This window comes from Littorina saxatilis, linkage group LG10, assembly GCF_037325665.1.
Source record: "Littorina saxatilis isolate snail1 linkage group LG10, US_GU_Lsax_2.0, whole genome shotgun sequence".
Classification (NCBI taxonomy): Eukaryota; Metazoa; Mollusca; class Gastropoda; order Littorinimorpha; family Littorinidae; genus Littorina; species Littorina saxatilis.
This window is the reverse complement of record NC_090254.1, coordinates 48,479,266-48,490,090: the sequence shown is the minus strand read 5'-3', so window position 1 is coordinate 48,490,090 and position 10,825 is coordinate 48,479,266. Positions and strand designations below refer to the sequence as shown.

General features: G+C 39.6%; 1 protein-coding gene across 1 annotated transcript in view; it reads left to right on the top strand.

Annotated features, from left to right (window-relative positions):
• Positions 1–10,211: 10,211 nt before the first annotated feature.
• LOC138979085 (uncharacterized) overlaps positions 10,212–10,825 on the top strand; it is an 11,464-nt gene continuing 10,850 nt past the window's right edge. The window contains exon 1 of the mRNA XM_070351897.1: positions 10,212–10,825. This exon is cut by the window's right edge and continues 672 nt beyond it. The gene's annotated coding sequence lies outside the window, so the exon portion shown is untranslated.

Genomic DNA, 10,825 nt, shown 5'->3' with positions numbered 1-10,825 from the left:
AACATAGAGGCAGAGAAAATTCAAGTTGTGGGTTTTAAAAGTTGAATGTTTTTTTTGTGTAGCTACCGTTAAACGCAGCGCTCTCTACTAGTCCTACTACAACGCGTGTTGGTGGCTGCCTGAGAAACAAATTGTCTAAAACAGCACTATGGTTTCCACGCGGGATCCCGTAAGATTTCATAACTACTCTTTTTAGAGGGTATTTGGCTGTGGACCTCTCCAGGGCTTTTGCGTGAACAAGACTTACAGCTGGATTTAGTTTTGCTTTTCTGACAAACAAAGAGGCGTGTGTAACCACCGTTAGGTAAGCAGGGTTAATCCGTGGCTCATCACATTAAAACTTTGTCAATACGATACATTTCTTTCTCTCCTACGTTTTGTAGTTCTTCTTTGTAAAAAAAACTACCTTGTAGTTATTCTGCGTTAGCGTCTTTCAGCTTATCGGTCACTGGAGTTGTTTTCAACACACTGCTAACTGTAAATAATTCTTCTGTTCACGCAGGTAAATAACCTTTTTTAAAGAGTCGCCGTGTTTTACTTAGTCTCACACGATCATCAACCTGTAGCCTACCTTTGGGTGTTTTTCTTTGGGGGGTTGTCCGTACAAAACTTACCAAACTGTTTCTTTGTTAGCGAGGCAAACTTTAACAGGTGTTGGTTTTATACTTCTGTGAAACGAATGGTTATACGCGTGTACCAGGTGTTGTAATTCTTCTACAAATCTTACACGATTAGTGTGTGTAAAAAAGCGCCACATTTTCTCTTTTAAGAGGAATCCTTGTTCTGATTTCCCCCTGATCTGTTCCATGAGTGACTTGTCTTTCTTTCATGCATCAGTCAATAACCACTCTGTTTTTCAACGACCACGCCTGATCAACTCAAACCAGGACTTTCTTTCTTTTCTCGGTGAAATCAGTGACCATGACATTCTAGAACAAGTTAGACTCGAACGCCCAAACTCTCGGTATTCTGTTCACACCATCATGTCTTCCAGTTTCTATGTCACGCCTTTGTCTGACTTTCCTATCGGATGAGTCTGTGGTAGTCTACCTAACTACATCACAAACACACAGTTCTTGCACAAGTTACAAAAAGACGAGCATCATCATTTTCCTTATACTGACGGTCTGTGTCTCTTTCGCTGTCTTGCTTTGCACAAAGGACCCTTGCCTCATTCTTTGCAAAAACCCACAAAAACCTTGTTCAAACAGTGGACCGGACATTCCCACCAGTTTGTCAAATTAAACAGAGACACACCTACTACAATATAAATTAGAAAAATCTGATCAACAAAACAAAAACAAAAAAAACAACAAAAAAATGTTTTACAAAAATACAATCTCACTACGAGGGGCGCGATAACCAAAAACACACCACAAGCAAGAGAATCTCTTGGTATCAGTAGTTGTCTCTTCTAATACGTTAGTAGCAACAGTTGTATCTTCAGCAGACAAGGCGTCCTCAGCCATAACTACTCTGAATACTGTCTAAGACTATCAGCTGAGATCCATGTGTCAAATGACGTTGGGTTTTGTGAACAAGAAACAATTAACAATTAAGTGGCTCTATCCCATTTCCCCCCCATTCCCTGTCGCGATATAACCTTGAACGTTTGAAAACGACGTTAAACACCAAATAAAGAAAGAAAGAAAATGACGTTGGGTACCCAAACCAATGCACTAAATACTCTTTTTTTCCTCCCTTACCAAGTCGTTCTTTTAGTACTTTGTCAATACGATACATTTCTTTCTCTCCTACTTTTTGTAGTTCTTCTTTGTAAAAAAACAAACTACCTTGTAGTTCTTCTGCGTGAGCGTCTTTCAGCTTATAGGTCACTGGAGTTGTTTTCAACACATTGCTAACTGTAAATAATTCTTCTGTTCACGCAGGTAAATAATCTTTTTTAAAGAGTCGTCGTGTTTTACTTAGTCTCACACGATCACCAACCTGTAGCCTACCTGTGGGTGTTTTCATTGGGGGGGGTTGTTCGTACAAAACTTACGTTTGTTCTGTTTCTTTGTTAGCGAGACAAACTTTAACAGGTGCTGTTTTTATACTTCTGTGAAACGAATGGTTATACGCGTGTACCAGGTGTTGTAATTCTTCTATATATCTTACACGATTAGTGTGTGTAAAAAAGCGCCACATTTTCTCTTTTAAGAGGAACCCTTGTTCTGATTTCCCTGATTGGTACGAGTCGCTTCTTGATCTGTTCCATGAGCAAAACAAACGCTTCAAAATCAATTTTTCTCACTCCTTTCTTCTCAAAAACAAAGAGTCGGGTGACTTGTCTTTCTTTCATGCCTCAGTCAATAACCACTCTGTCTTACAACGACCACGCCTGAGTTGTCAAAGCAGGACTTTCTTTCTTTTCTCGGTGAAATCAGTGACCATGACATTATAGAACAAGTTAGACTCGAACGCTCAAATTCTCGGTATTTTGTTCACAACATCATGTCTTCCAGTTTTTATGTCACGCCTTTGTCTGACTTTCCTATCGAACAGAGGGAAAAAAGAAGACCCCTAAAAGACCTCCTTTCAAGTTTGTTGTTAAACGTAACAATCAATATATGTGTCTTTGTACAGACAAACTTCGGTTTCTCGACATCAACAATTTTCTTGCGCCAGGTTTTAGTTATTCCAAGTACCTCTAGGCGTTCGGTGTCGAAGAGGAAAAGGGTTTTTTCTGCTATGAATACGTCACTAGTCTAAGTACACTAGACGAAAGAGAACTCCCACCCCATGCAGCTTTTTTTAGTAAGCTCAAAAACTCAAATATTTCTGATACAGAGTACGCTTTTTGTCAGCGTGTGTGGACTGAAAACAAAATGACGACTTTGAAGGCTTTTTTTGGTGTGGTACAACAACCTAGACACAGTACCGTTTCTGGTTGCTTTGCAGCATCAGATTAGTATGTACGCTAGTCTGCGAGTTGATTTGCTGAAAGACGGTATTATTTCTGTCCCCCGGTGTGACACTGAAGTGTCTGTTTGACACGTTGTCTTCAGATACCTACTTTTCACTTTTTAACGAAAAACAAAAAGACGTTCAAGCACTTTTGCGAAAGAACATTGTCGAGGGTCCGTCTATTGTCTTTCACAGATACCACGAAAAAGACAAAACACACATTCGTGGTAATCAGGACAAACCGGTACAGGCTGTTCAGGGATTTGATGCGCTGTATTTAGCTGCACTCATGCAAGACATGCCCACAGAGCACCCTGTCATTCGTAGAAAAGAAAACGCTTTTAAAGCGGAAAAAAACAGATCCCTACGGTCAGCTAGCTCGGGAATGGTTGGAGTGGGTTATGGATTCAATCGGGTTGATATAGTGTGATATTTATGTACCTGATCATCTAAAAGAACATTTCAGTGAAATGCAGCCTATTTTCAAAAATGAGTCTGTCAGCTGAGAACAGATCGGGGATTTTATGAAAGACTACGCTGAAAAAACACAAGCTTTTATCCCAACCACGCCGTACACTTGTAGGGAGTTACCACGGTGAACAAATTCTGCTAGCTACACCCCTCTTGTTTTGGTACGTGCAACACGGGTTGATTGTTAAAACATCACGCTGATCGTAGAGTATCAACCCAAAACCTGTTTCCGTCAGTTTGGTGACAGCGTTTCAAACGCAAGACGAGCAGGAGACCAAGACTCATCAAAAACTATCTTAGCTGAAACTTTCAAACTGCTCGGTAACTCAGTCTACGGGAAAACCTTAACTAACGTGACCAACCATCGTGATATTCATTACGTTTTGTCTGATAAGGCCTCAAAACTGATCAACAATGGTCGTTTTCAAAAACTAACAGAAGTAACAGATTCTGTCACTGAAGTAGAGATGGTTAAAAAAAATCAACTGGTCACTCCCCTCTCAGATTGGTTACTTTGTTTACCAGTACGCTAAACTACGCATGTTGGAGTTTCATTTTGATTTTCTAGATAAGTTTGTGTCCAGAGCCGACTACCAGCTTTTGGAAATGGATACAGATTCTCTATACATGGCGCTTAGCGCTTCAACGTTAGAAGAGGTGGTTCGTCCTGAACTGCGAGAGCAGTTTTACCAAGTGTATAACCAATGGTTCCCCGCACAAGCCTGTGACCAACCAACATGTTCTAGCATGTGAGGTCTTGTGTCTCTGTGGACAACCAATACTCAGACGTGATCAGTCTCTAACCTAACATTATGTATGACTGACTGTAGAACAACTCGTGTTCGGTGTAAAATGTACTTGCGATGTTTATAACACCTACATAAAACCAACAGGTAGCTATCTGAGTCTAGTTGTTAAAGCTTTTTATATTTTTGTAAATCAGCTCTCATCTCTCCCGCCTCACCAGTCGAGCTAACTCCTCCACCCACCCCACACCATTTGTCTAGCACTAATCTAAGCATTAAACCCTAATCAACCCTCGGGGTAGGCAAACCACCTCCTATTAAACTTCTCTAACTGCTGGCCACCTCTGGTGGTTTTATCGGCGAGGGGGCTCCGCAAAGAGTAGGGGTACCATTTTTATCGCCTTATCCTGACACCTCTGATAGTTATTAGCGTCATAAAAGAGAGTGCTCCGCGAAGCGCGGATAGTAATCCTGTCATTACCCCAGCTGGAGTGGTCATTAGTACCGAGCACCCTGTCTGTACAGGCACATGAAATCACATGACAAAATATAAAACGCAATAAACCGTTTAAACGCAATCCCTCTTTATCACTACTTAAACACAGGCACCTTAACCTATAACCTTCTATCAAAATACGGCTGCGCGGCTGCGCAGCTGCGTAAACAAATGAGGGCTGAGGCATACCTCTCCCTACTACTGACATATGCTCTCCCTACTACTGACATACGATCAGATCACTACTAACCTACAATCACAATCAACAAAACATAAATATCTATATCTATCAGTGTCCCGGATTTTACTCTCTCTCTCTCTCTCTCTCTCTCTCTCTCTCTCTCTCTCTCTCTCTCTCTCTCTCTCTCTCACACACACATACACACACACGCACACGCACACACACACACACACACACACGCATTGCCCTTCTCCCCCCTCTGTCTCTCATATCACTATCATATCACACCACTAACCTACAATCACAATCAACAAAACACAAGTTCCGTAAGGCGAAAATACAATATTTAGTCAAGTAGCTGTCGAACTCACAGAATGAAACGCAATGCCATTTTACTCGTAGCATCGTCAGGCCACCGCTCATGGCAAAGGCAGTGAAATTGACAAGAAGAGCGGGGTAGTAGTTGCGCTAAGAAGGATAGCATGCTTTTCTGTACCTTTCTTTGTTTTAACTTTCTGAGCGTGTTTTTAATCCAAACATATCATATCTATATGTTTTTGGAATCAGGAACCGACAAGGAATAAGATGAAAGTGTTTTTAAATTGATTTGGACAATTTAATTTTGATAATAATTTTTATATATTTAATTTTCAGAGCTTGTTTTTAATCCAAATATAACATATTTATATGTTTTTGGAATCAGCAAATGATGGAGAATAAGATAAACGTAAATTTGGATCGTTTTATAAATTTTTATTTTTTTTTACAATTTTCAGATTTTTAATGACCAAAGTCATAAATTAATTTTTAAGCCACCAAGCTGAAATGCAATACCGAACCCCGGGCTTTGTCGAAGATTACTTGACCAAAATTTCAACCAATTTGGTTGAAAAATGAGGGCGTGACAGTGCCGCCTCAACTTTCACGAAAAGCCGGATATGACGTCATCAAAGACATTTATCAAAAAAATGAAAAAAACGTTCGGGGATTTCATACCCAGAAACTCTCATGTCAAATTTCATAAAGATCGGTCCAGTAGTTTAGTCTGAATCGCTCTACACACACACACACACACACAGACACACACACACACAGACACACGCACATACACCACGACCCTCGTTTCGATTCCCCCTCGATGTTAAAATATTTAGTCAAAACTTGACTAAATATAAAAAGCAGGAAGAAAGAGAAATCTGGGTAATGACAAGTTCCTGTCCAAGAACATTCTAGAAACACTGGTTTACAAAACTGAATGAAAATATAAGGTTACACAACCACATGTCCAGTTGGCCCAGTGGTAACAACGCCCACCCCACAACTCAGAGGACCCCGGTTCAAACCCCACTCAAGCCTATATTTTTATTTCCCTGTAATAATACATTTTTGTTTTGTGTGTGTTCGTGTGTATGTCTGTACATCAATTCCAGTTTTTCTTTATTTTTTCTCAAATTTATTTTCTAATTATTTACAATGTCAACCTGTGGCTTGACAGACAGAGAAAGAGAGAGAGAGAGAGAGAGAGAGAGAGAGTGAGAGTGAGAGAGAGACACACAGACAGACAGACAGACAGAGACACAGAGAGAAAGAGAGAGAGAGATAGACAGACTGATAGACAGACAGAGGGAGAGACAAACAGACGAACACACAGACAGACATAGACAAACACACAAACAGAGACACACAGACAGACTTCACTATTGTATGTGCAAGTAATTTAGTTAAACCACACGTTACGTTCACCACTGAACGTGTAACCATGTAAAACGTTACTATCTCTTTATATGTGTTTACTTGCATTGTAATCCTGGGGGGGGGGGGGGTATTCATGTATGCAACGCGCAATACATGCCTTTTAACTTACTAGAATTGGAATTTTCATTTAAAGACTAGCATAAGAGTGTGACACGTGGTTCATTCGTTATTACCTTATTACAAAAAGAAAAAGATAACGGCACTGACGCTACCGGAAATAGAATTTATCAGTGAAATTCTACCATCAATTTAGTAATCGATGCGATGTAAATTATCCTAAAACTGTGGTATGATCACGACATCGTTTAGCATTTAGGATCAAATGGTGCCAATGTGTCCACAATGCACTAATCACAGACAACAGTTATACGCTTTACGTACATGTAACTCTCCAACTGACATTGTCTGCCACTTGAAACAAATGACTTTCGAAGGAAAATTAACTCCAATATATAAATATTATGTATGATTTTTAATAATTACTTGCACTTTTTGAAAATAAAGCTTTTTCTACGATAAGGTGTTTACCCCCTAAATGTATAAGTCATCCGGTAGAAAAACCGGAAGTATCGTGTACTAAGCATATGTATATGTTTAAAAAGTTAATTGTGTTAATGTAGAACATCTTGCCTATGTATATGTTTAGGTTTTGAATACTTTAGGGGAAAGGCATAGCCATTATTCAGTCATCTTTAACTAACACCCCTAATCTCAGGGCCCATTATGTTAGTGGGGGTAGGATTTCAATATCAGTCAAAAATCACTTTCATTCGATATTGTCTGCCATTTTAAATACATACACGTAATTGCACAATTTCTTGAATTTTAAGATGCTTTAACTGACTACACCAAGAAAACCTGCACTTTTTGCAGAATTAGTTTTTTGTCCATGATTTATGTTTAAAAATGTCAATTCTTACGACAGAAAATGTTAACAGTTGCCTCACCAGACGACACGTACCTACGACGTGAATCGTGTCTGCCAATTAAAATGCATATATTTTGAAATAAGGGGAATCATAACATATTTCACTGTAATGTGTCTCACTCTAATATCTTCTGGGTTCATTGTGTATTTGGTTAAAGTGAATTGCAGATAAGGTTTTTTTTAAATGACAGCTATACATATATTTTATTAAAACTGAAACTGGTGGAGTGAAAAACAGACCTGTTTTGAAGAAGTCGTACTAAAATCATTTATGGCCTTGAACTTCACAGTTTGCGTGTTATCTTTTAAAGAAAACCCGTTTTCATCACTAACAATGACCTAATTTACACATACATATCGGTCGGTCATAGTCGCGTTTTTTTTAGAGGGGTAGTGTTCAAAATGTCGTTTTGTACGTTTAAATTACATGTCAATTATTTTAGTCATATATCAATCAATAAATAAATGCGCATACTTTTATTAAACGTTACTTTCACTTTAAGATCGCTTCTAACATTTAGTATAATTTCTGACAAATGCACGCTATGTAATAAATTGATAATATTATGGACGCCATGTGGTAAAACCGGAAGTTGAATTATTTTGCGATAGCAAAATCCTTTTACAATGATCACTTTCCTTTTATAACGAACTGATCTTTAACGTAATGGGTAAAAACCTAACAGATTGAACCAAATTATCCTTTTTCAAGCCTGTGTATGTGTAAACTTTTTCGCTTCGACCCGGTTCGGTTTTCGGAGTTGATTCAGAATCATCCATTATTTATTTTATATGACTGTTGTTTTCCTCGGTAAATTAACAATTGTTGATGTAAAATAATTCTAGCTGTGAGAATAAACAATTTTCAAGATGTTTTTGATTGCGGTTTCAACCAGGCGTTCAGTTAGCTATACATATCGATTGAGAAAATGGCATTTCCTGTTTTGTCGTCCGCATGTTATACAGATGTTGTTAAAAATAAAACTGTGTATACGAAACAGGCATTCTACTTGCTGTCTGATGGCAACAATCTTTAGCTTTCGTTTAAGGTATAATTTGCTTATATCCGTATGCAGTCAAGTGGTACATGACGTTTTGTTGTAACCTACCCCCTGCGTCATGGCTGCATTTTTGCAGAATATGGGTCATGTTACAAAAACGCTTCTCATTCTTATGTGGTTGGGTTTAGCCATTTGTCGTTTACCGAACTGTGGCTGCAAATAAAACGAACTTTCCAAAAAACATAATATCTAATGTGACCACCAAAAGTAACCCTCCCACTATAGCCAGCCAGGTGACTATAGGTCCGATTGATCGTATTAAAACTTCATAATGTTACCTGGGACCTAAATGCGAAATAAATCACAAAAACGACTCTTAACGGTGGGCGCAATTCGCGGTGGGATAGAACTGCCGTGCGGCTAATAGAACAGCCAGCCAGCCAGCTGGTGGAAAGCACGTCCGCCTATGGCCAAAGTGATCCGGGTTCGATTCCCGGCATGGGCGGTCTATTTTTTTATTTTAAATTCTTGTTTACTATTGTTTATTATGAACGTTTTATTGTTTTATTTTACTCTAATAATTTTTTTAATTGTGTAAAATAAATAAATATTATTATTTTTTTTAATCCACGTGCACATGACAAAAACTTTCATACTGGGGGAGCGAGCCAGTCTGAAGAGTACTCGGGTCCAGCGCGAGCGTTTTTTATTATCCCCGAGTACGCAGTAGGAGGGTCCAGCAGACTTTAATTGTGTGTGTGTCTGTGTGTCTCGACTTAACAGTTTATTGCTGGGAAACTACTGGGCGCAGTTCGTTCAAAAGTTGATACACTAACTTGATAATAGGTCCGATTGATCGTATTAAAACTTCATAATGTTACCTGGGACCTAAATGCAAAATAATCCACAAAAACGACTCTTGGCGGTGGGCGCAATTCGCGGTGGGATAGAACTGCTATTCGGCTGATAGAACCGCCCAGCCAGCGACACCAGGCTTTGCGTGCATGTGCCACTGACTTCGCGTGCTGCGCGACCTAATTTTAGGAACGAGCAAAGATAGCATTCTAAGCATTTGAGTTCACTGGCAAAATTGTCAGAGTTGGTGGCTTGGTGGAAAGCACGTCCGCCTATGGCCAAAGTGATCCGGGTTCGTTTCCCGGCATGGGCGGTCTATTTCATTTTTATTTTTTTTTTAATTCTTGTTTACTATTGTTTATTATGAACGTTTTAATGTTTTTATTTTACTCTAATAATTGTTTTAATTGTGTAAAATAAATATTTTATTTTTTTATTTTTTTAATCCACGTGCTCAAGACAAAAACTTTCATACTGGGGGAGCGAGCCAGTCTGAAGAGTACTCGGGTCCAGCGCGAGCGTTTTTTATTGGACCTTGGTGCTGTATGCTTCAAAGCCTTGAGAAAAGAAACAGAGGATACTACGTGGATTGAGGTGTGATAACAGGTTTACAGGAAATATTATTGTGAGCGAAAGCAAACGTTTCAATAATTATTTGAGAAAGGAATGAGTGTAAATCTGGTATCACACAAAAAGCCATGTAGTATTCTATCCTACACACGCTCTGTACTTGAGTGCTTTCTGCTTCAAACTTCCTGGGGTCGAAGTGTCATACAGCAGGCAATCAAGCACAGAATGTAGGATAAACAGAATTCTTCATGGCGTGCAGTATCACCACAGCTTAACACTCTTTTCTTTCAAATATCGGAAAGCTGGCATTTCCGTATTAATAAAGCAACTGGTGTAAACTTGGTGTGACACTGCAAGCCATGTAGTATTCTCTATGTATCACATGGCGGTCTCTTCTCGTACGTGGGATACATCTGGCTTCACTGTGTCTCAGCTGATCTAACAAGACTTACCAAGGGACGGGCAGTCTCAGCTGATTTAACAAGACTTACCAAGGGACGGGCAGTCTTAGCAGCACCCAAAGGACAGATAAACAGAACGCGTAAATATCTGTTCTTGAAACTGTATCGTGCAGAACATCCTATATTGGTACCGCTCGTTCTTACAAAGAAGAAGAAACTCTTAAACCTGACGCAGACTTCAACTTGAAAAATCAGACATTTAAACAGAGCGACAGGAAAGCAAGCAGAACTGTTGACAGACCTAGCCGCCACAAAACGTTGAAACTGTGATACGTGTACCGGCCAGGTAGCTACTTTTTGTTCCCAGGCCGTAGAGATCTGAACCCCGCACCATGTGGCAGAAAGCGGTCACCAGACCAGCAGCAGCAACTGGCGGCAGATCGTGACGTCACTCTACCCTGACGCTGTCACTCGTACCTACTGTGTGCCTCCTGTCCACTTCAACAGGGTGCCC